This window comes from Meles meles, chromosome X (genome assembly GCF_922984935.1).
Source record: "Meles meles chromosome X, mMelMel3.1 paternal haplotype, whole genome shotgun sequence".
Lineage (NCBI taxonomy): Eukaryota > Metazoa > Chordata > Mammalia > Carnivora > Mustelidae > Meles > Meles meles.
The window spans coordinates 15,088,312-15,115,975 of record NC_060087.1 but is presented as its reverse complement, the minus strand read 5'-3'; the positions used below and the strand labels follow the sequence as shown (position 1 = coordinate 15,115,975).

At 47.5% G+C, this 27,664-nt stretch overlaps 1 pseudogene; it reads left to right on the top strand.

Moving 5' to 3' along the window:
- The first annotated feature begins 7,535 nt into the window (after window positions 1–7,535).
- On the top strand, window positions 7,536–26,467 carry LOC123934557 (annotated as a pseudogene).
- The last annotated feature ends 1,197 nt before the right edge of the window (window positions 26,468–27,664 follow it).

Genomic DNA, 27,664 nt, shown 5'->3' with positions numbered 1-27,664 from the left:
CCATCAGTGGCTCAAACGATAAAGACATGGCTGTTTCAGCAAGGAGTCTGGCACTGGGAAGTTGCAGGGTTGGGACCGGGTTCAACAGTATCATGAAGGATCCATGCCTTTCCCGTCTGCCGAGTGGGGGGCGTCTTCTGTTGTGCTTGCAAAATGGCCGCCAACAGCTTAGGGCATCACACGCTGAAAACACAGCATCCTGACCAGAAAGGAGGGGCACAGCGTTCCAAAGCTCCTCTCTCTCTCTCGCTTCTCTCTCTCTCTCCCACTCCCCCCACACACACCTGACTTCTTCCCCTTAGCAAACTTCCCCTTAATTCTCATTGGCCAGAACTGAGTCACATACCAATCTTAGACCGATCGCTGGCAAAGCCAGTAAGGATTAACAGGACAGCTTTAGGAACCATGGTAGTTGCAAATCTAGAACTATCGTGGACCTGGAGGGTAGAAGCCACATTCTGAGACCTCACCTGTCACAGCTGAAACAAAGTTGGGGTTCTGTTAATGAGGAAGAAGGGAGACAGCTGCTGGACCACCTGTCCAGTGCCTGTCATAAGCACTTAGCACTCAGGTCATCGTCTTGGCCTCGGTCATGCTTCTTGAGATTTCTCATGCCTCATCCAGAGCCCTTTGCTGCTTGGGGAGAGCTGTTGTTTGCTAAATACTTTGGATTCTTCTACTTGTTTCCATCAATTCTAGCCCCCCTCTTCCCACCACCTTCTTAACCTCCCTACACGATAGGATAAAGCATAGAAACAGACAAGGTGAGATAAGCCCCAATCTAGGAGAAAAATTTAGAAACAAGGCACAGAGAATGAGGATAACACAATTCAGACCGCCGGTTAAAAGACGTGCCCACTGGATTAATAGAGAGAGAGGTGTGCTGTTTATCAGCACGTGAACGTGAAGGAGGAACCATAAAAGGATGAAAAAGTCCTTGTCAGGCAGATGGTAACCAGAAGCAAGCTGTGGGGACGTCAGCTAAAATAGACTTGAGGACAAAAAGTAGTATTAGGGATGAAAAGGCTGACTACATGAGGATAAAAGATGAAATTCATCAAGAAGAGATTTCCATTTTAAACACGGACATACCCAGTAGGATCGCTTCAGCATACGGAAAGGAAGCATGATGAGAACCAGGAGGAGGACGGTCTTCACTATGGGAGACGCGAACACACATCTTGACTACTGCTAAGTTGAGGGGCCCAACAGCAGCTCATCAAGGACAGAAGATCCAAATGACACAACAACCTTTGCCTAATGGACACGTACACAGGCCTATGCAACACTTTGAGAACACAAATTTGGCTTCTCTGAGTACACTTGGAGCATTAAAATGGTGATTATACACTAAGGCATAAAGAAGGAACTAGTGAAATATAATATGCAGACCATGATCTCTGACCTTTTAAAAGGTAAATGATGCAAGTACATTTGGAAATGTTTAAATTGCTAAATAACTCCCAAGCTAAAGACGTCAATGAAACCTTTAAAATATCCAGAAGTCAATGAAAATGGAACTATTGCATACCAAAGCTTGTGAGATATGAAAAACCCAGTGCTTTGAAGGAATTTTTTAACCTTAAATGCTTATGTTAGAAAAGATGAGAGCCTCCACAGTAATAAGCAAAGTTTCCCTTTTCAGAAATTAGACAAAGAACAAAGACAATAAAAATAAGCTCAGATTATTAAAGATGAAAGAGAGATCCACGAAGCCAAAAGTTACCTTTTTATTTCCAAGATGGAAAGGGGAACAGGACTGGAGGAAATACGGATGTTAAAAAAGAAAAAGATAATAAAAGGAGAACGGCAAACTCATCAACATGCTGCGATCTTGCAATGGAGACGAGAAGAGGGGTTGGCGACGCTCGCTGGGCCCTGTTCCCGGAGGCCGAGCTTATGAGGGCTCCTCCGGTCTGGGCACAAGATGGCGTCTTCTGAGGGATTCGGAATGAATGAACCACCGAGGTGCAACCACGTGGGTAAATCTTAACGTCTTAGCAATACAGCAAGATGTCCAAAAACCCTGCAGAAGGGAGGACGCCCTTCTTATAAAATGAGAAAAATCTATGTGTATACTTTCTAGGAACACACCCAAATGCAACTGAGACAAAAGCAAAGCAAGGGCGGGGTGGGGGAACAAAGTGTGTAGGCCGGGGAGACAGGGACAAGGATGCGTGGAGACCACCTGGTCCGGTGGAAGTTATCGTGAGGGTCCTGGCTTTTTGTTCGGGGGAGGGGGTTTGCATGCGCTTATTATCAAAAATAGCTACTAAATAGGTAAATCAAAGCAGGTCATGCTGACCCAATGAATGAGGAACATAGGCTGAGGGCAGAAAAGAAAGAGGGAGAAAAGGGAGCGAGTATCAGACATTAACTCCGTTTCCGCTGGCACCTGGGCCCCCCGCGGAGCCAGGGCGGCCGCATGGGGCTCTCGGGCTGGGCTGCTGGCCCAGCTTTCCCTTCTTACTGGAACCAGTTGCTGTTCAGGATTCTATTCTGACCCTGCCTGATACAAAACTAACTGCCGGACAGGAGGCTTCCTGAGATGGCGGGGTTGGCCTGAGGGGAAAGGACCAGGGGATGGGCCTCAGAGAGCTGCGAGAAATCGTGTGGGGGGGTCTCTCGCAGGCAAGAGCCACGCTCATAGCTGTGGGCCACCGGCCGGGCCAGGCCGAGGCTCAGAGGAGGCCACTCTGGAGGCCTACCTCCTGCTCCTCCGAGGGGACAGTCAGTAGGGACCAGACGACTTCCTCAAAGGGATGGAGAGGTGGGAGCGGGAGCCCCAGGGAGAATCCAGAGGAGGCTGCAGGACGCAGGCCCAGCCTGCTGAGAGCAGGACGAGAGGGGCAGAGGTCACTGCTGGGACGCGGCGCGGCACAGGGTGGGTGGGAGAGCGCAGGGGTGAAGAGGCTGGATCTCGGGGCTAGGGTCTGGGCTCAGGTCTCTGCGCTAACCCCCGGTTTGCTGGGGGAGCGGGCACAGTGCTCAACCACTCCAGGCCCTCCTACGTTCCTAGGCCATTCTCCTCGACACACATTGCACGGAGGCTGGGAGTCAGGCCGCAGGAGGCAGCAGGGTGCCCAGGCCAGGGCTCGGGAGGGAAAGGCTTGAGCCGAGACGTGGAAGGGTTGCCCGGGGCCCTGCGGGGAGACAGCCAGAGCAGGGGCCTGCAGGCAGGGGCACGTGCCCTGCAACCTGAGTGGCCCCGGGTTTTGTGTTGTGACCGAGCAGAGAGAGGGAGGGAGAAAGGGAGAGAGAGAGAGAAGGTGGCCGTGAAGCCAGAGGGCCCACGGGGGCACGTCACGCAGGGCCTCAGCCGTCCCAGGAAGGACCTGGCCTCTGTCTCTGAAACTGGGAGCCGTTCTGGAGTCCTGCGCAGAGGCAGGACCGAATATAACTTGTGTTTTAAGGAAGGTCAGCCCAGGTTGTGGGGACGGGGTGGCGAGAGAAGCAGGGAAACCTGGTCGGGGTGGATGCCGTCACGGATGCGCAGAGAGGATGGTAGCTTGGCCCGGGGCGGTGGCACGGTGACAAGGGTCGGACTCTGGAGGCAGGTCGGAGAGAGAGCCAAGAGGATTTGCTGACAGACAAGGTGGGTGGGCACGAGGGGTTTAGCGGGAGCAGCCGGAAGGGCAGCGCGGGTCTGGCGGACAGCAGGGGCTTGGGGGGAGGGGTGGGGAGGGCCATGCTGAATTCTACAGGATTCTGGGCGGTCCAGTGCTAGCAGCTCTGGTCTTCCGGACGGTGGGGAGGGGCTGCTGAGAAGGTAAAGCAGGGTCATGGTCGTGGGGTACCGAGGCCCAGGGCAGCCGTGTGGGAAGCCCAAGGTCCTCGGAGCCACTGAGCGTGGCCACAGCAGCCTGGGAGGGGGACCGTCCGCACCCTGGGGGGGGAGGAATTCTGATCGGCGCCGGTCCCTCCCAGGAAGCACCCTCTCCACTACCAAAGGCCAACGCGGCCCTGGCTGCTGACCAGGACTGGGACCCACGTCAAGGCCACTCAGCATCCCAGCACCCCAGCTTGCTGGGGCCCCGCTAGCGGGGAGAGGAGCTGTGCGCCCGGGGCCGAACGCAGATCCCGGTACACTTCCCAGCAGAGTCGCGGCGCTGCCCCTCCGGGATCGGCCCGTGCACAGTCAGCATTCGGAGATCTCGGAGGTTGTGAACCGGGGAGCCGGGCCTGCTGCTTCCGGCTCACCCAGCGGCCGACCGCCCCGCTTTTCGGATCGCAGAAGGGCCCGGGCTGCTCGGGGAGGCCGCCGCAGCGCAGTCCGACGGAGCACACGGCGGCCGGCGAGTGTCGACCACACGAGCCAAGGGAATGAGAGATGCTAAATGGAATCGCCAGGGTGGCCGGGCCAAAGGTGTCAAACCCTGGGGATACACAGATGGCCCAAGGGCAGGCCCTGGGTCAGGAAGCCGGGGCCGCGGATGTCCAGAGCCCTGCCAAGCTGTGGCGCCCTTCCAGGACTGGGGGTGCCCCCTTAGCGTGCCCAGAGGCACTGTCCCTTTCCCAGGCGGGTCGCTGACACCCACGGGCTGTTTCCTCCCACACAGACGCTGGCAAAGCAAAGCCGCACATGTGCGAACTCCCCGGGAGGGACCGGGAAAGGGCTCGGCCACCGAGGCCGTTCTCCCGAGGGCCGCTGCCTCCTCTCCCTCCGCAGGGACCTCCTGCCCCTCCTGGGGGCTCGTCCTCTGTGCCCTGCGCCACTCGCCCCTCTCAGAGCATCCTCTTTCCTCAGAAAGGGACCCAAGGGTCAGCAGCTCCCCAGCTCTGGCCAGTTAAGGTCTGCCTTCTGCCCTAACGCTTCCGAAGTTAGACAAGCACCTGTTCCCTTGGCCGTTAAATTTCAGCAACTGTGGCATGGGCTGCAAAGAGCTTTCAAAAGTCAAAATTAAAACTTCGTTTCCAAGTGGCCCTCTCCGTACTGTCCTGCGAAGATGTTCTTAACTCGGGATGTTGAGAGAGTGACTTCCATGGCCAAGAACGTAAGCAGCTCCTGGTGGCTCATTTGTTCTTCACCACCGGCCCCTGAGGAGAGGCCTTCCTGCCTCCAGCTCGTAGGAAGGAAACTGAGGCTTGGCGGGGCGCCGAAGCTCCAGATTCCAGAGCCTGTCGAGAAGCCGCACAGCCAGGCCCTGCTCTTTAAAACGCTCTACCTTCTCCTCAACCTTCCTGCGGCTTCTTCTTAGAGACGGTGTGGCCTGCGGAAGCCCACGGGCGAGATGGGGCGACAAGGAAAGCGTTCACACAGCACCCGGCGGAGCCCCTCGGCTCGGCTGGCTTTTCTGAGTTTAATGGGGTCCTGACAATGTGCCCAGTCACTGCCCCGCCGGGGCCAGGCCTCCGTGGGGCTCGTGGCCTCCTCGGCCTGGCTCCGGGAGAGAAGACAGCTGGACCCCAGCCGCGCACCCCCAGGTGTCCCGTCCCACTCGGCAGGGAGGACTCCAAGCCCGAGGCCCGCCTCTCTACTTCCCACTTCGCTGAGGAGACAAGCCCCTTCCCTGGGGCCGGCCCCGAGGACCGCACACCCCCACCGTGCCCCCAGGGCCAGGGCAGGAGCCATTCCCGGGCTCCAGCGCGGAGAGGTCACAGGCTTGTACGAAAACCACCAAAACCATCATCCGGGGAGCCAAACGGCACTTCTGGTGCCCTCGCTGGAGGGCTTTTGTGCAAATAATCTGAGGGCTTGTTCTTGGGAAAGACCGGGAAGCAAGTGTAAGCTGTGGAATGAGAGAACGGGGATTCGCTGAGAGAGATTAACTTTACTTGTCCCCAGGGAACCCTGGTGTCAGTGGGGAGACACCACATGTCCTGAGGGGAAGGGAAGGGGCTGGAACCATGTGCACAACCCTGGCCTGCCCGCCGCCGGCTGTCACAGGTGGTGTGGGGGGCTGGGGTCGTGACCTCTGAGGCAGCTGCCTCCCCTCAGCCTCGGACAACTTTGGGGAACGGGTATGGCTGTGAGATGTCAGCGCCCAGCAGTTCCAGAAGCAGTGGGCACGAAGGCGAGGCGGGAGGCCCCCAACAGTGGCTTCCCGCGGGAGGCCCGCCGTGGGCAGGACGGGAAGCAGAGGCTCCACATGCTGGAGTCACCCGTCCACGGAGTTTCACAGCCACCACGGCCGGCGGCACAGGGGGAAAAGCTGTGTAACTCCAAAGGCCTGGCGGGGTTACCGCAGTTAGCAAGTGAGAAAACGCAGGATGCCCGGTTAGACTGGGGTTTCGGATAAACAACAAACGTTTTTAGTACCAACGTGTCCCAGTTCATATCTGGGACACGCTGGTACTAAATAATTATTCACCACCCGGAGTTCGAAGGTAACTGGGCGCGCTGGGTCTATCTGGCAACCCCGGAGTCGGCCGTGTCAGGCCGCCTTCCGTCCTGTCCCCCCTCCACGAGCTGAGGCCGGTCGGTGCGCATGTCGTACCGTGCCAGGTACCCGGGCAAACACTCCTGTCCCCAGAAAGGCACCCCAGGACTTCCCTGCGGGGGGTGGGGGACACCAGGACTGGAACTGCGGGCGCACGTCTTCATCTGCGAACCGAAGCCCTCAAACGCGGACACTCCCGGCGCCGGCGCGCAGCCCAGACCCCGGGCGCGGCGCGGGGTAAGGCAGGCGCCGTCCCTGCGCTTGGCAGCAGCCCTGGGCTTCCCGCCGTCCTCGCGCCGCCCGGGAGCTTTGACGAAATCCTGTCCCCTCCTGTCCCCGGCGCAGTCCCTCCCTCGCACCCACACGCCGGCGGCGGCAGCAGCCTCTGCGCGGAGGGGAAACCCAGGAGGCACACACCCCAGTGGGCTGGAGACCAAGCCCAGAGCTTCACGCGCCCGTTCAGGGAAGGCGCCCTCTCGCCGGGGGTCCCCTCCGGAGCGGTCCAGCACGAGCGACGGGACACATGGCCCATGGCAGGCCGACTCCAGCACCCCCCGCCGGGGGTGGGCGGGGGGCATCTCGGCTCGTGCGGCGTCGCAGAGGCAGCGAGGGACCCGGCGCGCCCGGAAGCTCGGCGAGGCAGCGGGGAGCCGAGGCTATAATTAAATCAGACTGTGAACATATTGTTCGCGGAAACCTTAGCAGAGCATGAGTCACGATGGCGGAGTGATTCGCACAGCCTCAAGAGTTTCCATTTATATCGCCTTCCGTTGGGGTCTTTCTGCTTTGGTTCCAGATCCTGGGCCCCCGCCGCCTGCCTCCTTCTCCCTCCTCGGGAGAAAGTCTCCAGCGGCGGGTGGCTCAGGGCCCGGGGTCCCGAGGGCAGCCGTGGCGGTGGGGGCAGGAGTGGGGCCCAGCCGGGGCCCAGGCGGGCGCGTCACCAGCACCAGGGCTGGATGACCTCCTGGCCGCCGGGGAAGGAAATATGGGGCAGGGGAACACAGCCCTTTCAGCCACTGCTAGCATCTCCGGGGTTGGTTTGGGATTTTGTTTTGTTTTGTTTTAAGTAAAATTTAGTGAGCGTCGAGGTGGAAACTCCAGGTTAAAACGGAGTTTCCTGATCCTTGTGCTGTTTTGGTTAACTCCGCTCCCAGGATGGCTCCCAGACAGCACAACCCGGTGAGCACACGCAGAACGGTGGGCCGGCGGCAGGCTTGTCCCCCAACCCCAGGGGCGCAGCTGCGGGTGCCTGGCCTGGCCTGTGTCCCCAAAACAGGAGTGCCCAGAACAACGCTTACCGCCTGGGGTGGCTGTGAGGGTCCACGGGTTAACAGCAGGAGGCTGGCAGCGCGGCCGGCCTGGAGGGACTGCGGACTGCCAGCCGGGAGGGCTTTCAGCACCAGAGCCCGCGCAGGCCTCCACACTGGCTTTGCAGCCCGCCTCCGACGGGGTTCACAGGCCACGGGGACTGCCGAGGGCCTTCCTTGTCTCCTGCCCGGGCCCCTCACCTGCCCCAGCAGGTGAGGACACCCAAGCCCCGGCTCCTTCCCAGGAGCAACAGAGCCGGAGCAGAACTGTCCTGACACCCCCTCCCGAGCTCTGTCCCATGCTGTCGTGTGGCGCCCTGCTGCGCTGCCTTTGGCGCCAGGAGCGGTTTTCCCCCGTGGAAGAGGGGCAGCGCGGGGCGGTGAGGAGGGACCACACCAAGGCTCTGTCCGCGGGGTCCCCGCAAGCATGACACCACACCCTCATCACACGAGTTCAGACCCTGGCAAGTGCCAACACTGTTGTCTCATGCAGACCCTCACTCGGGTCCCAGGAGGTCGGGGCAGGGGACTGCTCCGCCTCCCCATCGGATCCCGGGGGAGCTGTTCAATCTACTGAGACCCTGCATGGACGTGGCCTCAGAAACCCCCAGCCCTCCTCCCACAGGGGAGTTATCCTGACCACACCATGTTCCCCAGGCTTTGAAGGATTTTTATCTAGCAGGCTGCAAGCGATAAGTAAATTAATTTGTTCTCCTGTAATTTATTAATTGGAAACCAACATAATGGCCAAATGAAGTTTCTGTTCAGCGGGGATAAATGGTGTTCCCTAACTGAGGAGCTGGGATTCCTGCCAAAAGCTGAGAAATGTGACATTTTTCTTGGCCCGAGGTATCTTACTGAAGCTCCATGAAGAGCCCCTGGAGAGCTTTATAAAGTGACATCTCGTGGACTCGTGTTACGATGACTGCCCTCTCAGGAGGCCCAGAGACCCCGGGAGGGGAGCCATGGGCTCTGATGCCACCATGGCAGTCCCCCTTAGGGGAACGATTGGGCAAAGACCCAAGGAGGCCGCAGTGCAGGACAGGAAGGGACCCGATACTGGTGCTGGGAGTGGGGCCTCCAGCCTGTGCTGCAGGCAGGACCGCCCGCTCTGATGACTTGGGGCCCTTGTCCTTTGGTGACAGCCCCGAAAGCCATAGGGGCCCTTGGAATGTCACCTTCCTCAACTTTTGGACACAGCCCAAACATCTTCGCCTGCTCTGAGGTGCTCAGAGTTCAAAGGTTTAACTCTCCACTAGTAAAGACACATCCTTAAAAGGGCCAGAAATCCAGGACCCTCCCAGTCGGCCTCCCGAACAACGTAGCTAACAGGTGTGTGGTTCTGGCCACACCAGGCCCACAAAGCCACGGGACACTGAGGACTCACCCTTCCTACCTGACATGCTCAGTTCGGGCTCACCAAGACCATCACCGATAGGCCCCAGGAGAAAATGACAGACTCGGACCCTAAGCTGATCTGAGCATGAGGTTTGTGTCGTTAGAAATACTTGGCTTTGGGGCGCCTGGGTGGCTCAGTGGGTTAAGCCTCTGCCTTCACCTCAGGTCATGATCTCAGGGTCCTGGGATCGAGCCCCGCATCGGGCTCTCTGCTCAGCAGGAAGCCTGCTTCTCCCTCTCTCTCTCTGCCTGCCTCTCTGCCTAATTCTCATCTCTGTCTATCAAATAAATAAAATCTTAAAAAAAAGAAAGAAATGCTTGGCTTTGCTATGCATCCCTGGTATTGTGGAAAGGTCACTGGGATTAGAATCACAAGGCCATTGGTTTGACTTTCAATTCCCATGAATTTATCTCTGCCTCTTTGTCACTTACAACTTTCATATAAAAAACTTACAAAACACACACATACACACACAAAACTACACACCTAGAAGTTTCATTAAAACTACTATAGTCTCTATTAATGCCAGGGAAATGGAATGAATGGCAGCTCGAACTAGAAAAAATTGAAGGGGGGGGAGCCCCCAAACAGCAGTTTCATAAACAGAGCAAAATCAAGCATGTTAGTTAATTCACTAAAATTAGCTAAAGTGAATTTACCCAGTAAAAAACAAAGACTGTCAGAGTTGAAAATAAAAATCTAGGTTTATTCTGCTTAGAAGGAGAACACAAAAAATAAAGTGCCAAAGGAAGGCTGAAAATAAAATACCAAAAAGATATAAGGAAAATGTTAACAAGAAGAAACGGGGAAGAACAGGTGAAGAGAAAAATCAATGCTCAAGACACCAGATAGGATAAAAAAGGACACCGTATAGGGTAAAAAATACATTCGGTGCGTACAACATTCATGAACTTACGTGCATTCAATAACGTAGATGCTAAGGTTATAAGGGGAAAAACCCTTTAGAAACGCAAACAGAGAATAAAAATATAGTGATGGAAGGATGTTTTAATTCACCTTTCAGGCTTAGATATATCTTATTTCATTGTTATTTTATCTTTAGAGATAGAGCAGGAGAGCTGGGGTGGAGGCGGAAGGAGAGGGAGAGAGAGAATCCGAACCAGACTTCATGCCTGGGGCGGGGCTGGATGCGGGGCTCAATCTCACAACCCCAAGGTCATGTCCAGAGCCGAAATCCAGAGTCGGATGCTTAACTGACTGAGCCACCCAGGCGCCCCAGAGAACTGGATACATCTAATAAGCAAAGACTCAGTAGGAGCACAGATGAAGTGACTGATACAACTAATAATTTGGGGTAACGAATACATAGAAAGCCTGACTTCAGATGGAAAATATGCACTTTGCATGTCCATGAAATATTTACAGAAATAGATCAGGTACATGACCACAAAAAAATTTTTTTATTAAATCTGTTAAAAAGAAAACCACAGGCCCAAAGTAGTACCACTGAGGCCAAGCACACAAGTCAGGGCTTGAGATGTAATCTAATTGCAGTTTCAACCTCCCCGAGCACTGTAGTCTTCCTTAACTGGTCAGTCAAGAACTGTTTGACGGGAGCCAATGAATCTGCCTCGTGGGCCCTCTCCAACCCCCAAAGGAAAAGGAGGGTTAAGATCCCTCTGCTCTTCTCCCTAGGGAGAGCACCTGGCCTGGAAAAATCCTTTGCTTTTACTTATGACTTTCTTATACTCCCCTCCTATAGAATCCTTCTGCTATGTACCACTCCTGAGTTCCCCTCTACTTGCTAGACGGGATGCTGCCCGACTCATGAATCGTTTAATAAAGCCGGGGCACCTGAGTGGCTCAGTGGGTTAAGCCTCTGCCTTCGGCTCAGGTCATGATCTCAGGGTCCTGGGATCGAGTCCCACGTCCAGATCTCTGCTTGGCAGGGAGTCTGCTTCCTCCTCTCTCTCTCTACCTGCCTCTCTGCCTGTTTGTGATCTGTCAAATAAATAAGTAAAATATTAAAAAAAAATAAAATAAATTATCAAATGTTTTCAATGTGTAAACAAAGACTCTCCTAGAAACCCCTTAAAGAGGAAATTCAAAAGGAAGTTGCTGCCAATAACCTAATGAAAAGGAGAAAAGTTTTACTGCCTAAAATTTACAGACACAGTGAAAGCAGGTCTTACAGGAAAATTAACAGTTTAAATGTCTTCATTATTTTTAACAGTGTTGGACCTATACCAAACTTCAGCCATTTGAAAAAGAACAGCAAAATAACAACCGGAACATAGAAGAGAGAATGTATACAGATAAAAGCGGAAAGAAATGAAATAGACAAAAAATATCCCTCCCCTGCCCCCGAATAGCTCAAGGGAAAAACACATAAAAGCTGGTACTTAGAAAAGACAAATAATAGAATCTTGCAAGCCCCTGGCAAGACAGATCAAGGGAAAAAGAAAACAAGCCCAAGTTCACCAGAGGAGGACTAGGAAAGGTGACCTACCCACAGATTTCGTAGAAATTAGAACAATCATGTACAATTACAAGGAAATTTGAACAACTTAAAGGGAATGAATGATTTCTTTACAAAATGCAGGCCACCAAAACAGACCACCAACTGCAGCGAGACCAATTCCAGATTGGAAAGGAGAGTGGTGGTCTTCCGTGAAAAAGGCACAAGGCCCGCACAGGCCCACCCCTGGCTTTCATCCAACCTTCAGTGCACGAGTGAGTGCGGGGTTCTTTGTGTCTGCGTTTCTCAAACTGAATGTGGACACAAATGATACGGGCTCTTGTCAACATGTAGAGTGAGATTTAGGAGATCTGGAGGGGGTCTGAGAGTCAGTCTGCCTTTATTTTTATTTTTATTTTTTTTTAGATTTTACTTATTTGACAGAGATCACAAGTAGGCAGAGAGGCAGGCAGAGAGAGAGGAGGAAGCAGGCTCCCCGCTGAGCAGAGAGCCCGATGCGGGGCTCGATCCCAGAACCCTGGGATCATGACCTGAGCCGAAGGCAGAGGCTTAACCCATGGAGCCACCCAGGTGCCCCGACAGTCTGCCTTTTGACCAGTTCCCAGGTGAAGAGGACGCTGCTGGTTCATGGACTTCACGCTTCCAGGCAGTTGGGAAAACGGACCCACATTGCCCCATTTCGCTTGACGAAGCCAGTGTAACTTCAACACCAAGATCAGACAAAGCTCCTCCTAACAATAGGAAGGTGCCCTCAACCTCAAGGTCATTCACAAGTACAGATGGAAATTCTAAATCACATTAGCAAATAGACTCTGGCATGATATAAAAGATATTGAAGCACTTTCTGTATGTAGAAAATTAGCAATATGATTCCATCAACAAACCAAGACAGAAAACCATACAGGCAGCCTAATTAATGCCAAGAGAGGCTAAAAGCAACCATTCCTAATAAAAACTGCCAGTAAAATAGGAATAGAGGGAAACTATGTAAACAAAACTAAGAACATTTATTAAACACTAACGACAAATATTTTAAATGTCAAAACACTAAAAATGTTTAATTAAAATCGGGGAAGAGACAGGAATGCACTCTAACAAGATGATCATTTAATACTGTTTGGGGGCAGAAGTTCTCAACCCCAGATACCCATCAGAATCCTCTGGGAAGCTTTTCAAAATATATATGGATTCAATCTCTGAGACTAGGGGCCTGAACTAGAATTTTTAAAAAAGCTTCCTGGCTGATGTTCATACACAGCCTGGAGTGAGAACCAATCTCCGAGGCTTCGGCAAGCATAACATGTGAAGAAAATAAAATAGCACGTGTGAGCACTGGGAAAGAAGTGGAGTTGCCAGCTAAAATGCAGAATTTCTTTTTTTTAAATTTTTTAATTTTTTTTAAAGATTTTATTTATTTATTTGACAGAGACAGTGAGAGAGAGCATGAGTGAGGAGAAGGTCAGAGGGAGAAGCAGACTCCCCATGGAGCTGGGAGCCCGATGCGGGACTCGATCCGGGAACTCCGGGATCATGACCCGAGCCGAAGGCAGTCGTCCAACCAACTGAGCCACCCAGGCGTCCCTAAAATGCATAATTTCTAATGTACCATGAATACTTTGGGGGGATAAGTATGTCCCAAGTATTGCATGGGACATACTCAGTCTAAAAAATTATTTTCTGAAATTCATATTTAACTGGGAATTCTGCACATTTTTTTTTTTGCTATGTCTAGTAACCCTAAAAGAAAAGTTAAATTAGCTCTGTTTATTGGTGCTACAACAGTCTACCTCGAAAACCCAAGAGACCATGTTAAAAAAAAAAAACACGAAACCTTTTATTCTTACTAACAGTATTTGATAAGGAGGTATATATGTAGATATATTACAACTTTTTTTTTTAACTCTAACAGTAAGTACCTAGAAATGCAAATGGGGATAAGTTTTTCATTTATAATTGTGGCAAAAAACTATAAAATATTCAGGAATAAATTTAATATTAGAGACATAAGACCCATAAAAGAAAACCTATAATATGCTATTAAAAGACAGAAAACAATTTTTGAACAAATGGAAGGTTATAATTGTTCTTAAATAATTAGATAATTAATTAAAAATGTTAAATTTCCCAAATGTAATATATAAATTTCATTCAGTTTCAATTAGAACCTTAACAGGACTTTTCTAGGAATTGTATAAGGTTATCTTAAAGTTCATACAGAGAAATAAATGTCTGAAAATAGCTAAGAAAAGGACGAAAAGGACAGTGGAGGAGACTTACCACGTGTCGGGGAATTCTTTAAAGCCACAAAAATCAAATTAACATCAGTATGAAAAGAAGCAAAAATTAATGAACCTATCTAGAAAATCTAGAATTAAATATCGGTATATTTGAGAAATTAGTTTGTGACCAGTGTGGTGGTTCAATTTCGTGTCCAAGCACGGACTGTTCTGGTCTCAAAGGAGACCAGAGTGACAGGGTATCCATATGGAAGAACGTACAAATAAAACATATAGTAGGACATAACTATGTCTTTATGGACATAAAGACTTAATAGAAAAATAAAAATCTTACAAGAAAATCCAAGAGAGTAGGGGCACCAGGGTGGCTCAGTTGGTTAAGCACCTGACTCTGGATTTTGTCTGAGGTCATGACCTCAGGGTCCTGGGATAGAGCCCCATGTCAGGGTCTGTGCTCAGCAGGGAGTCTGAGATGCTCTCTCTCCCTTTCCCTGTGCCCCTCCCCCCTTGCTCGAAAAGAAATCAATCTTTAAAAAAAAGAAAAGAAAGAAAAATCCAAGAGAGTAAGTACATCAACTAGAGGGAAAGAAGACTTTCTTCAAGTCCAGAAGTTACAACACAAATATGCAGGGTCCGTAAGCCCACACCAGCCCCACTGCCCTGTGGCGTAGAAAATAAGCCATAGGGTCTTTTTGCCTTGTTTTGGTTTTGCTCTGGTTTTCATCCTTTTCTCTCTTTTTTATATTATTATTATTTTATTTTTCTAAAAAGCCACAGTTTAAAAGAACAACTAGCATATGAAAGAGTCAGCTCTGGAACCTGGCCCATCGGCAGGGGAGCTCTGCTGGAACATTCCAGGTGGGAGGGGCTGGCAGACACAGTTTGTACTCCCCTTCTACCTTGAAAGCACAGACCAGTGCACAGTCTGGGCGCCCTCACCAGCCTGCCACTTCAGCAAACCTGGGTCTCTTGGGGCGCCTGGGTGGCTCAGTGGGTTAAGCCGCTGCCTTCGGCTCGGGTCGTGGTCTCAGGGTCCTGGGATCGAGTCCCGCATCGGGCTCTCTGCTCAGCGGGGAGCCTGCTTCCCTCTCTCTCTGTGCCTGCCTCTCTGCCTACTGTGATCTCTCTCTGTAAAATAAATAAATAAATAAATAAATCTTTAAAAAAAAAAAAAAAACAAAAAAAAAACCTGGGTCTCTAACCCACAGCAGCTGCAGCTCTCCCACCAAGGTGACCGCAGGGCAGTACACACCAGGACACGGCTGGGAGCACTCGCTGCAGGCCCGTGACACAGCTGCAAAGCACCCCAGGATACGCTAGGCCCACACCACTTTGGCTTTAGATGGCTTGCTACGGTGTCTGGCTTGCTAGGGTGTCGACTGCTCCAGAACATCTCGACTGACATCTGCTTCAGCTCCAGCTGCCCTGCCAGGATGCCCCCTGCAGGGAGTGCCCTGGAAACCCCGGGCCTGTGCCTGCTTCAGTTTCAGCCACCTCACCAGGGCACGCCCTGTGTAGAATGCCCTGGAACCCTCCCGCCTGCACTGGCCTTGGCACCAGCTGCCTAGCAAGGGCAACTCCTGCCAAAGCAGCTTGGGAGACCCTGGTTCACACGTGGTTGAGATTCAGCTGTCCTGCTGGGCAGTTTGTAAGGAGACCCCAGGGACCACGTCTGTCCATGCCCAGTTTAGCTGCAGCTGTCCTGCCAGGCTGCCCTCTATGCAAAGTACCCCGGGACCTCCTGGCCTGTACCTTACCTCAGTTCCAGCCACCCCTTCATTCAGAGCGACCTCTGCACAAAGTCCAGGAACACCGTGGTTTATATTCACTTCCGCTTCGGCTATCTAGCCAAGGTACCCTTCTATTTGGAGAGCTCCAGGTCCCCCCAGCCTGCATGCACTTTCGTTTCAGCTACCCTACTAGGGCACCCTCTGCACAGAGAGCTCAGGGACCTCCCAGCACACACACCACATCAGCTCTCCCCACCTCGCCAAGGTTCCCCCTGCGCAGAGCACCGTGGAAGCCTCTGGCTGGCACCCACTTCAGCGGCAGGTATCCTGCTGGGCTCACCTGAGCATGCAGATCCCCGGGACACCCTGGCATGCATCCACTTCAGTTGCAGCCATCCTGACAGGGCACCTGCTACACAGAAAGCCCCAGGACCCCTATTCCACGGCAGCCACCATTCCAGTGAGCCAGCAAAATTCACCAAGCACACACAGTCGATACAGGGAATGACCAAACACAAGACCATTCCATCAACTTTAGGAGAAGTAGCCATTCTGCCTCATCCACAGAAACAAACAGAGGAAGTCAAGCAAAATAAGGAGACAGAGAAATATGCTCCAAAATAAAGAACAAGAGGGGCACCTGGGTGGCTCAGTCAGTTAAGCATCTGCCTTTGGTTCAGGTCATGATCCCGGGGTCCTGGGACCAAGACCCACATCAGGCTCCCTGCTCAGTGGGGAGCCTGCTTCTCCCTCTCCCTCTGCTTGTCACTCCCCCTGCTTGTGCTCTCTCTCACCCTCTCTCCGTCAAATAAATAAATAAAATCTTAAAAAAAAAAAAGAACAAGAAAAAAACATCAGAGAAACAACTCAACAAAACAGAGATAAGCAACATGTCTGATAAAGAATTTAAATGAACATAAAAATATTCACTGGGCCAGAGAGATGAGTGGAAGTATTCAGTGAGACCTCCAATAAAGAGACAGAAGATACATTTAAAAAAAAAAAAAAAAAACAGAGTTGAAGAATACAATAACTGAAGTAAGATAAAAAAAACACACTAGAGAGAATCAAGAGTACATTACCAGATGCAGAAGAACGTATCAGTGACCTGGAAGACAGGGTAATGGAAAGCACCCAAGTTGAGCAGCAAAAAGAGAAAAAAAAATTTCAAAATAAGGATAGGTTAAGGGATTTCTTGGACATCAAGCAAAACAACATTTGCATTATAGGGGTTCCAGAAGAAGAGGGACAAAGGGGAAGGAAACTTATGTGAAGAAATAATAGTTGGAAATTTCTCTAACCTGAAAAGGAAATAGACACCCACGTCCAAGAAGCACCAGAGTTCCAAACAAGAAGAACGCAACAAGGCCCGCATCACTACACGTAATTAAAATGTCAAAGTTTAAAGATAGAGAATTTTGAAAGCAGCAAGAGAGAAACAAAAAGTTACCTTCAAGTGAAAACCCCATTAATCTAACAGCTGATTTATCAACAGAAACTTGGCAAGCCAGAAGAAAGTGGCATGATATATTCAAAGTGCTGAAAAGAAAAACACCTGCAACTGATACTCTACCTGGAAAATTTATGCAGATTTGAAGAGATAGAATTCCCCCAGATAAACAAAAGATAAAGGAGTTAATCATGACTAAACCAGCCTTACAAAAAATGTCAAAGGGACTTTACGTGGAAAAGAAATGTGCATAAATAGACATAAGAAAATTATGAATTAAAAGATGTAAAATATGACAACATATACACAAAACACAGTAGGGAGTGAACAAGAAAAGGGGAAAAGTTTTTTCCTTTTTTTTTTAGAATGTATTTGAAATTAAATGATAGTAAATTAATATAGATCATTTACCTAGGACATTATATAGGAATCACACATGCACACACACACACACACACAAAACCAGAAAGAAAGTCAAACACTATAGAAACTCAATCACAAAAAGAGAGCAAAAGAACCGAGAAGAAATACAAAAGCAACCAGAAAACAAATAACAAAAGGCAATAAGTACATACCTATGAGTAATTACTTTAAATGTATGTGGCCTAAATGTTCCAATCAAAAGACATAGGGTGCTGGAATGGATTAAAAACAAACAAACAAACAAACAAAAAAACCACCAAACCCCATCTATATGCTGCCTACAAGAAACTCACCTCAGACCTAAAGACACATATGGACTGAAAATGAAGTCAGGGAAAAACAGTTACCATGAAAATGGAAGTGAAAATAAAAGCTGGGGTATAGCTTTATATCAGACCAAATAGACCTTAAAACACACACTGTAACAAGAGACAAAGAAGGGCATTACAGGGGCACCTGGATGGCTCAGTCAGTTAAGTGTCTGATTCTTGATTTCGGCTCAGGTCATGATCTCTGGGTTGTGAGATCAAGCGCCACGTTGGGCTCTGCACTGGGTGTGGAGCCTGCTTGAGATTCTCTCTCTCCTTCTCTCTGCCCTGTCCCTCCCCACTGTCTGTTCTCTCTTAAAGAAATAATAATAATAAAAAAAAAAAACTGTAAATAATCTAATCTTATTCTTAAAGGAACTGGGAAAAGAATAACAAAGCCCAAGGTGAGTAGAAGAAAGGAAATAATACAGATCAGAGTGGAAATAAATGGCAGATTAAAAAAAAAAAAAAGAAAAAATCAATGAAGGCAAAAACTGGTTTTTTGAAAAGATAAACAAAATTGATAAAGCCTTACTCACATTCGTCAAGAAAGCAAGGACCCAAATAAATAAGAGAAAAGAAACAACTGACACTACAAAAATACAAAGAATTATAAGAGAATACTATGAAAACTTACAGGCTAATGAATTAATCTAAAAGACATGGATAAATTCCTAGACACATACAATCTTCTAAAACTGCACCCGGAGGAAACAGAAAATCTAAACAGATTATAAGTAACAAAAATGAGTCAGTAATCAAAAAACTACCAAAAAATAAAAATCCAGGACCAGACAGATTCACAAGTGAACTTGACCAAACATTTAAAGAAGAATTAAGACTTATTCTCCTCAAATTATGGCAAAAAATAGGAGAGGAAGGAAAGCTTCCAAATACATTCTACAAGGACAGCATTACCCTGATACCAAAACGAGACAAAGAGCACAAGAAAGAAAGACAGACAGACAGACGGGGGGAGGGGAGGGGAGGGGAGAGGAAAAGCAAACTACAGGCCAATATCTCTGATGAACATAGATGCAAAAATTATGCATAGATGCAAAAGAATATTAGCAAACCACATAAAACAATACATTAAAAAGATAATCCGCCGCAACTGAAATTTATTCCAGGGATACAAGGATGGTTCAGTATTTGCAAATCAATGTGATACGCTACAGCAACAAAATGAAGGATAAAAATCATATGATCGTCTCAATAGATGCAGAAAAAGCATTTGACAAAATTCAAAGTTCATTCATGATTAAAAAAACCTCTCAACGAAGTAGTGTTAGAGGGAATATACTTCAACATTAATAAAGGCCACATTTGGAAAATCCACAGCTAACAGCATACTCAACTGTACAACACTGGTAGTTTTTCCTCAAAGATCAGGAATCAGACAAGTATGTCTACTTTCACCACTTTTATCCAACATAGTACTAGAAGTCCTAGCCACAGCAGTCAGATAAGGAAAAAAAGAGGACTCCATATTGGTAAAGAAGAAGTTAAAATGTCATTATTTGCAGATGATGTGATACTATACATAGTCAATCCTATGTATCACCAAAAAACTACTAGAATAAATTAATTCAGTAAAGTTGCAGGATACAAATTAATACCCCTAAATTGGTAGCATTTCTATACACTAATAATGAAGTAGCAGAAAGAAATTGAGAAATTTACAACTGTACCAAAAGGAGTAAGATGCCTAGGAATAAATATAACCAAAGAGGTCAAAGACCTGTGCTCCAAAAACTATAAAACACTAATGAATTAAATTCAAGAGGAAACAAATGGCAAGATATTCCATGCTCATGGATTGGAAGAATTAATATTGTTAAAATATCCATATCACCGCATCTACAGGGTCAATGCAATCTCGATCAAAATGCCAACAGGATTTTTCACAAAACTAGAACAAATACTACTAAAATTTGCATGGAAGTGGAAGACCCTAAATAGCCAAAGCAATGTTGAGAAAGAAGAAAGCTGGAATCACAATTCCAGGTTTCAAGATATACTACAAAGCTTCGTAAGCAAAAGAACATGATGCCAGCACAAAACGAGACATGGAGATCAATGGAATAGAATAGAGAGCCCAGAAATAAACTCACAATTATATGTTCACTCCTTTGTCTAATCTCTAACAAAGGAGACAGGAATATACAATGGGGGAAAGACCATCTCTTCAACAAAGGGTGTTGGGGAAACTGGACAGCTACATGTAGCAGAATCCAACTGGACTGCCCCTTTTTTTTTTCCTTAAAGATTTTTTATTTACTCATCTGAGACAGAGTGCAGGAGTGAAAATGAGAGCAGGGGAGAAGAGAGTCTGAGGGAGAGGAAGCAGCAGACTCCCCGTGCTGAGCAGGAATACAGGGATCGACCCCAGGACCCTGGGATCATGACCTGGGTCAAATGCAGATGCTTAACTGACTGAGCCACCCAGGTGCCCCCAAGCCGGACCACTTTTTAACACCACACATAAAAATAGACTCAAAATGGATTAAAGACCTGAATGTGAGACCTGAAACCATAGGAGACCACAGTCAGTCATTTCTCGAACATTGGCCACAGTAAGATTTTTCTGGACGTGCCTCCCGAGGCAAGGAAAAGAAACGCAAGAATAAACTGCTGGGACTACATCAAAATAAAAACCTTTACACAGTGAAGGAAACTGCCAACAAAACAAAAAGACTATATTTGCAAATGACATTTCTGATACAGAGTTAATATCCAAGAAATATAAGGACCTTGTAGAACTCAATATAAAAGAAAAAAATCCAATTTAAAAACAGGCAAAGGACCTGAATAGACTTTTTAAAGAAGACATACAAATGGCCAACAGACACACGAAGAGATGCTCGACATCACTCATCGTCAGGGAATATATACATCAAAACCTCAAAGAGAGATCACCACACACCTTTCGGAATGGCTAGACTCAAAAACACAAGGAACAAGTGTTGGCGAGGATGTGGAGAAAAAGGAACTCTCATGCACTGTTGGGGGGAATGCAGACTGGTGCAGCCGCTGTGGAGAGCACTATTGGGTTTCCTTGAAAAATTAAAAATGGAACTACCATTATGGTCCCAAATTCTACTACTGGGTATTTACCCAGAGAAAACAAAAACACTACTTCAAAAAGACACATGCCCCCCTGTATTTACTGCAGCATGATGCAGAAGCAACCTAAGTGTCCACCGACAGATGGGTAAGGAAGGTGGGGGGGGGGGTGTGTGTGTACACATACCTCCAATGGCATATTATGTAGCCAAAGAGGATGAGATTGTGCCATTCGAGACAACATGGATGGACTTTGTTAAGAAAAATAAGTCATGGGGTTCCTGGGTGGCTCAGTGGGTTAAAGCCTCTGCCTTGGGCTCAGGTCATGATCCCAGGGTCCTGGGATCGAGCCCCGCATCGGGCTCTCTGCTCAGTGGGGAGCCTGCTTCCTCCTCTCTCTCTGCCTGCCTCTCTGCCTACTTGTGATCTCTCTCTGTCAAATAAATAAATAAAATCTTTAAAGAAAAAAAAAGAAAAATAAGTCAGACTAAGACAAATATCACGTGACCACTTATAAGTGGAATCCTAACAAAAGGACAAATGAATAAACAAACAAAACCCAGAATCAAACAGAGAACAAGCTCATTGTTGCCAGAGGGGAGGTGGGACCGTGTTGAGCAAAATGGGTGAAGGGGAGTGGGAGATCCAGGCTTCCGGTTATGTAGTAAGTTTGGGGAATGAAAGACCCAGCGTAAGGCACACACTCAATGCTATTGTTATAAGGACGTATCAGGGCAGACGATGGCTGCACTTTGTTGAATCACTACATTGTACAACCAAAAGTAACGTAACATGGTGTCACCTATACTCAAAAGAATTAAAAATTAAAAATATATATTACAAAAGTAAAAAAATAAGGTTATATTTACGGCATAAGATATAAGAACTTCTGTAAGAGAAGGGAGCATGACAAAGTCAACAGCAAGAGATGTGGAAGAAAATTTCTAACACAAATGACAAAGGGTTAATTTCTATATTATACGAAAATATCTTACCATCTGATAAGATGAAGTGCGCAAAAGAAAAAAAAATGAGCAAAAAAAAAAAAATCCCAAATATAGAAGCCACAGAACAGCATGTCCAGACAGATGAAAAGATGCTCAAAATCTCAGAGAATATCAGTTAAAGAACTCTGGTGAGTGCTGTGAACTGTGTAAGACGGTTGAATCACAGACCTGTACCCCTGAAACAATACATTATATGTTAATTAAAAAAAACTTATGAGATCGTTTTATACCCATCAGAGTCACAAAACAGAACTGTAACCCCTAATGCTAGTAGGATGAGGGAGAAGGGAATTTTCGTACATTACGCATGGAAATGGCATTGCCACAGAATTTTAGGAAGAAAATACAACAGCTCAGATCTTTTTTTTTTTTTCCTAAGATTTTATTTGTTTGACAGAGAGAGAGATCACAAGTACACAGAGAGGCAGACAGACAGAGAGGGAGAAGCAGGCTCCCCACTGAGCAGAGAACCCAACATGGGGCTGGATCCCAGGACCCTGGGATCCTGACCTGAGCGGAAGGCAGAGGCTTTAAGCCACTGAGCCACCCAGGTTCCTCAATAGCTCAGTTCTTAATTTTAAAAGACAGTTCATATACTAACCAGAGATTCAATTTCTGGCAGTCCGTCCCTTTAGTAGGGCTCCATTAGGCCCCCTCTGTAGGGACATACATTCAATATTTATTGCAGCCTTGCCTTAGGGGTGTTGAGCTAGAAACAAAAATCAATGCCTATTAAAAGCAGGCTGGCAGGGGCGTCTGGGTGGCTCAGTGGGTTCATCCTCTGCCTTCGGCTCGGGTCATGATCTCAGGGTCCTGGGATCGAGCCCCACATCAGGCTCTCTGCTCAGCGGGGAGCCTGCTTCCCTCTCTCTCTGCCTGCTTCTCTGCCTACTTGTGATCTCTGTCAAATAAATAAATAAATAAAATCTTAAAAACAACAACAACAACAACAGGCTGGCTGAATCAAGGATGGTCCTCCACAGCACTCAATTATTATATGGTCATTAAAAAAAAATCAGTAAACAAAAATGTTCATGGTAACAGGGTCCGTAATTACCCCAAAGTCTGTCAGTAGCAGAGTGGATAAATAAATTCTGGTATATTCACACAAAAGGGGGTTAGAGAATAACCAGAATGAACAGACCACAACTACAAAGCACCACCTCGTGAGTGTCATAAATACAAGGTCGCACAAAAGAGGAGGTACTGAATGACTCCATGGACACAAAGCAGACCAAAAAACAACTGACGTGGCTGCAAATCGCAGTGATCATTACACTTGGTTGGGGGAGGGGGGAGAAATGCGGAAGGAGGCGTGAGGGGGACTCTGGGACAGTGGTCAGTTTCTCTTTTTTTTTTTTTAAAGATTTTATTTATGTACTTGACAGACAGATCACAAATAGGCAGAGGCAGGCAGAGAGAGAAGCGAGGAAGCAGGCTCCCCGCTGAGCAGAGAGCCCGATGCGGGACTCGATCCCAGGACCCTGAGATCATGACCTGAGCCGAAGGCAGAGGCTTTAACCCACTGAGCCACCCAGGCACCCCAGGTTCTGTCTCTTGATCTGGGTGCTTACATGGAAGTGTTCCTTGTGGAAATTCACCAAGCAGTACACTCATGATGTGTGTGTTCGAAAAAGAATTAGAGGCATTATAACTTGTAGGGATTTCAACTAGGTCTTATTGGTTGAGAGAAGAGGAATGCAGAGAAATATGTGGACTAGAATGTCGTTTTTATACAGTATGCAATAATAAAACTGCCTTATGAATTACTGCGTATGTAAATATGTGCTTGTACGAGGACAGATATAAGTCTGCATAGGTTCATGTAGGACGGATAAAAATATGGAAGGCCATATAGTGGGTTCGCATGGCTTCTCTGGGTGAGGGAGAAAGGGTGATGAAGGCCATGATTATGTTATAAAGGAAAAAAAGGGGGTCCTTGTTTCTTTAAAAAAATGTATAAAAAAGATAATATCTCATTTGTGTAAAAAAATTTAAAAACAGTAAAGAGGAAAATTATTGGGGCACCTGGGTGGCTCAGTGGGTTAAGGCCTCTGCCTTCGGCTCAGGTCATGATCTCAGGGTCCTGGGATCGAGTTCCGCATCTGGCTCTCTGCTCAGCAGGGAGCCTGCTTCCCTTCCTCTCTCTCTGCCTGTCTCTCTGCCTGCTTGTGATCCCTGTCAAATCAATAAAATCTTTTTTAAAAAATAAATAAAGAGGAAAATTATTTAGAGAGAAGTTCTACTGAAGTTTCACAGAGACTCACTAAACGACAACATTGCACAATTCCAGCATCGGGGCATATTGTGAACATCAATCTTTGTCCAAATAAAAATATGAAGGCTCAAGATTATTAACAAAGAGCAATAGACTTAAAAAAAAATCTATTTATTGGCTTTTAGCAATATGGTAGACTCAGACAACTTGAAAATCCTCTTACCATAATCACCACGAAGTACTGGGTAAAATGTAACATAATTATTTTAAGTGCGCAGTTAAGCTCACGAATAATAAAAGCAAATCCCCGGGTGCCAGAAACAAAGAGGGAAGTGGGACAGCACAGGGGTGAATGCTTGCACTAATGGGGGACGGTATTTGTCTCCAGAACCCAGGGGTTTGGTGTTAATCCCACACAGGGGTAATAAGTGAAGCTTTGGGAGGTAGGGAATTGGAACGGAGTACTTTGCATAAAGCCAAGACCCTCAAAGGGCTCTTTGATTTATGAAAAGATTTAAAAACAAGAAAGACCACAGGACACAGGGCTTTGGATGGGAAAAAAAGAAAAGCTCTCTGAGAATTCAAAACCACAGGACCATAATTCGCATTGCTTTTACTCTACCCACATAGTTCAGAAACGCCAGACTCAAAAGTAACAGAATTATTCCTCAAGCAGGGATACTATCACGGCCCAAGGCAGAAGCAAACAAAAAACTTCTCTTGAGAGTTGCGCCCACAACCAGATATTATGGTATTTTACCCAGGGGGAAAAAACCCTAAAAGCCCTGCTAGGGAGGGATTCGCAATAAAAAATGGCAGAGCCCACCAGGGACCCATCCAAGCCGATTGAGAGTCTACATATAGAATTATACCCCCAGGAACGCTCAACACTGACACAGCCAGAGATTGTCAAATACATACATATAAAATGAAGAGTAGAAAGGAAGAAAACAAATCCTAAAAGAACTAAGCCCTATGAACAAGAGAGCCAGAAGAATTGAACCAAATAAGATAGGAGAAAGCCCGTCAGGTATCTTAGAATAAACCTTTTTGAACAGATTGTAATGATAATGAAAACTTATTAAGGCATTAGAGAAGACTAAACTAATTGGGAAAAATACACCATGTTTATGGATAGGGAGACTCGATACAGTGAAAATGTCAATTCTCTCCAGGTTAATCTATACATTTAAGGCAGTTCCCAGCAAAATCCAACAGGAGATTTCACAGAAATCCTAAAATGTACAGTTTTGTGAATACCGACCGAAGCTCTGCTCCCGGGGAATACAGGGTTTGGTCCCTGAGAGCCTCTGGTCCCAAGATTTTTGTCAAGTGACCCATGACAGACCCCGTTTATGTGTGTTTCTGTTCAAGGACACCTCACTTCATAGGTACAGTTGATTCATTAACTGGGGTCAGCAGCATACTACCCCTGCCGCCGGAAGCTGATTTAATGCACCTGTTTTCTCCCAACCTTTTCCCTGCCCCCACCCCCCCCGTCTCCATCCCCCCCCCCCCCACCCCGGGGCCTTCTTGCTCTTAGGAACAACACTAGAAAACCCTTCAGCACTATGTTTGAGGATCATCTTAAACAGTGAAATCACCAACACAGAGCACAAAAATACCAAAAAATGGGGCCCTAAATTAACACCAGGTGAAGGACTCATTCGCAGTAGGAGAACCAAACCAGAAGGCAGAGCGTCGCCTTGTTTGCGCTCAGCTGGTACACGTTTGACTCCAAATTTCACTACCTTGCAGCCGGTCACCATAAATATGGATTTGGGGGTCACACATTTCAGTGAGTAGGGGAATTTGCAAATACAGAGCCCGCAAATAATAAGCAACGGCTGTATTTCCAGGGTTGGAAAGAATATTTGTTTTTAGACAAGAGGCAAAAAGCACAAATTATAACAGAAAAGATGGACAAACTGGGTAAGCTGACATTTAAAACTTCTGCCTGGGGCTTGCAGACACCGCCCTGGAGCCTCCCGCGCCACCAAGCCATCCGTCAACCAACCCCTCCGTGTTGTTCCAGATCGCCGGGGACCACGAGCCCTCGGGCCGTGTCTCCTATGAGCTGTCGGCAGACCAAGTTCCAGTGACGGCAGAGAACATCTGTGCTCTGAGCACTGGAGAGAAAGGATTTGCTTATAAAGGTTCCTGCCTTCACAGGATTATTCCTCATTTCCGTGCCAGGGTGGTGACGTCACATGTCATCATAACACTGGCGGCCAGTCCATCTATGAGAAGAAATTTGGTAAGAATTTCTTTCTGGGGCACACAGGCTCTGGCATCTTGTCCACAGCAAATGCTGGACCCAACACACACGGTTCCCCGTTTTTCACCTGCACTGCCAAAGCCGCAGTGGCCGGAGGGCGGCGCGCGGTTTTTGGCAAGGTGCACGACGGCAGGAACATTGTGGACGCCATGGAACACTCTGGGTCCGGGAATGGCGAGACCAGAAAGAAGCTCACCAAGGCCGACTGTGGACAAATCTCCTAAACTTGACCTGTGTTTTATTTTAACTACCAGACCGTTCCTTCTGTAGCCCAGGAGGGCACCCCTTCACCACCAGCTGCTCCAAATATCCTACAATCTCTCTGCTCTCGCTGCGACTCCACGGGTTCCATATTTTCCTTGTTCCCCTCCAAGTCTAGTTGGATTGCAGTTGACAATTACGAAATAAAAACGAACAAACAAACAAAAAAAACTTCTGCTTAAAAATCTATGTCAGAAGGAAACCGGAAAAAAACCCGAATCACTATATTGTTCACCCCAAACTAATAACACTCTATGTTAACTGAAATTAAAATAAAACTGTAAGAATATACTTATGTCAGAAAGAAAGTGAAAAATAAAGTCACCGACTGGGAGAAGATAATCTGCTCCCCAGATAAGCAAAGGATTAGTATCAAGGAGACTTTTAAAGTTCCTAGAAATCAGTAAGAAAAAGACGAGTAGCTGTTTGAAAAATGAGGAAAAGAAAAAAAAAGGAGGAAAAGAACGAGCATTTTCTTCAAACAGACTGCCGAACAAAAATATGTTCCATCTCATTTGTAATAAATATAAATTAAAAGTGAGATTTCACAACTCTCTATTGTGCATAAATACTTTGTCAAATTGAAATGTGGCTGAACATAACTCATGTTTCAAGCAGGAGTTTTACAACATTCAGTAACAATCTTCAGTAAAACCTAACTACATTTTTAGGTAAAATTTCCAACAAAGGCATTTAATTTCAGAGATTAGAAGCCCAAGGAAGAAAATGAGAGTTCCAGAAAGAACCCCCCAAAATAGATAACCAAATGATGTTCAGGAAGCAACAAAAAAAGACTCATTCTCGACCACCAGGGATTGGACGTTTCTTAAAACCACTATCCTGGGATTATCAGTGGATTTTCACATGAGATAATGGGGCAGAAGCTCTGTATACACCAAGTAGTGCACATTCAGAGCCCTCATCAAGATTCTGTTCTTTGGGGGCACCTGGGTGGCTCAGTCAGTTGAGCCTTCAGCTCAGGTCATGATCCCGGGGTTCCGAGATCAAGCCCCACATCAGACTCCTTGCTCAGTGGGGAGCCTGCTTCTCCCTCTGCCTGCCGTTCCCCTTCTTGCACTCTCGCTCGCTCTCTCTCTCTCAAAAAAAAAAAAAAAAAAAAAAAGATTGCTCTTTTGGAACCACTCTCAGTACAAAATTCT